The following is a 2,500-nucleotide window of genomic DNA, read 5'->3' on the forward strand; positions in this document are numbered from 1 at the left end:
TACGGAAACTTTTTGAATGATTTACCCATCTCTAAGCACACTCAGCCTGTTCTACTTCCATTAGAATACGATCTAGAACATTCCTTCAACCTCCAGTTGATGTCATACGGAGTTGCTTCATCCTTTAGTTGCCAATATATACATAGAAAAAGGCGGCGAGCTAGCAGAATCGTTAGCACGCCGGGCGAAATACTTAGCGGTATTTCGTCTTCCGCTACGTTCTGAGTTCAAATTCCGCCGAGGTCGACTTTGCCATAAATCCTTTCGGGTTCGATAAAGTACCAGTTACGCACTGGGGTCGATATAATCGACTTAATCTTTTTGTCTGTCCTTGTTTGACCCCTCTTTGTTTAGCCCCTTGTGGGCAATAAAGAAATAAGGAACGTTAGCTCGCCGGGCGAAATGCCTAGCGGTATTTCGTCTGTCTTTACGTTTTGAGTTCAAATTCCGCTGAGGTCGATTAAATAAGTACCAGTTGAGCACTGGGGTCGATATAATCGACTTAATACCTATGTCTGTCCTTGTTTGTCCCCTCTATGTTTAGCCCCTTGTGGGTAATAATGAAATAGGTATTTCGTCTGTCTACGTTCAGAGTTCAAATTCTGCTGAGGTCAACTTTGTCTTTCATCCTTTCGGAGTCGATAAATTAAGCACCAGTTGCATACTGGTGTTGATCTAATAGACTGGCCCTCTCCCCAAAATTTTCAGGTCTTGTGCCTAGAGTAGAAAAGAATATATACATAGCAAGCGTTGTAACAATACGCCTTTCCCGGAGGATATAAAACGCATCTAATATTTTTGAACTTGCTCAGAAACCACAGACGTATTTCTAAATACGCGTCGTACAGGCGCTTCGCAGAGTTCGGCTTTTCTGTTGCATTCATCATTGATTGGTAACTCACTTCCAACTGTACATGAGCAAGTGCCTCTGCTAGCATTTTAGGGATAGTAACTAAAATATTTTTGACAAGCTGAGCGCGACCTTTCATATATATCTATCGAATAATTTTCTGCATATACAGCCTTGTGTAAAATGTTTATACAACTATATTCAATCATTTATTTATAGAGAGGGTGAGATTTTAAAAACTGAATTATGGAAGACTAACCGATCATATGTGGAGGCGCGTGGCTTAGTGGTTAGGGTGTCAGCACCATGATCGTAAGATTGTGGTTTCGATTTCTGGACCGGGCGACGCGTTGTGTTCTTGAGCAAAAAACTTCATTTTAGGTTGCTCCAGTCCACTAAGCTGGCAAAAATGAGTAACGCTGCGGTGGACAGGCGTCCCGTCCAGCTGGGGAACACATACGCCATAGAAACCGGGAAATCGGGCCCATGAGCCTGGCTAGGCTTTAAAAGGGCGCATTTATTATTTTTTATTTTTAACCGTTCATATGTGAGTTGCTTGTGAATATATCTCCACCCACTCTCTCTGTATATATACATATACATGCAAACACGCACGCACACACACATGTATGTATATAGATAGTTGTGGCAGTTTACCAAGCGTCTTTGTGTACCTCTGTGTGCTTATATGTGTGCGCAAGAGCACAAACACGTTTGTACGTGTATACAGTTATAATCTATCTATCTATCTATCTATCTATCTATCTATCTATCTATCTATCTATCTATCTATCTATCTATCTATCTATCTATCTATCTATCTATCTATCTGCCTGTCTGCTGCATCCCTCCCCCTCTTTCTTTCTCTTTATCTATCTACGTATATATATATATATAAATTATATATAAAAATACAAAATGGGACAAGAACGCAAAACACACAAGGAGACGACACAAAAAACGGACGGGTCATTCGAAGCCTCTAATCTTCAGTCAGGAACCGGATCATCCTACCAATTTCGGCTGATTAATCCTGCTATCGCTCCGATCCGGCCAGCCCCAAGGAAAAACTAAGCTACCAGCATTAGATTTCTTGGAAAAAGGATCGAATGTATACGATACAAGGACAGAAAAACGGACGATGCCACACGAATATAAATACAAAAAACAAAAATAAAAAACAAGAATAGTAATAACAGGACAAAAACAGCGGGTGTCTTACGACTTTAGACAGTGTAACTTAGCTTAACTGGCGTATTTTGAAATAAATGCCTTTGCGGCAGACAAAGAAAACGGTGTTGTCGTGGCGGCGGTCAAAGGCTGAAAGGCTAGTTAACCAGCGGTCACGTGAGAGAAGAGAAGAAGCGAGAGAAAAACAGGGGTCAATTAGTACATGTATACACATCTATTTAAATGTATGCATGTGTATATATGCATATGTGTCCGTACATATATATAGATGTATGTGTATGTGTGTTTAATGTGCATATTTACAAGCAAGATTACTAAGTTTTGCGTATGTATGTATTGCGTATATCTGATTGGGAGTTCTTAAGTGTGTCTCATGGTTTACGCATAGCTACATATCAAACAGCTATGTCACAACACGAAAACGTGGCGCTTCAGATCATTGCATTCAGTGTTGCAATG

Source organism: Octopus sinensis, linkage group LG12 (genome assembly GCF_006345805.1).
Source record: "Octopus sinensis linkage group LG12, ASM634580v1, whole genome shotgun sequence".
Lineage (NCBI taxonomy): Eukaryota > Metazoa > Mollusca > Cephalopoda > Octopoda > Octopodidae > Octopus > Octopus sinensis.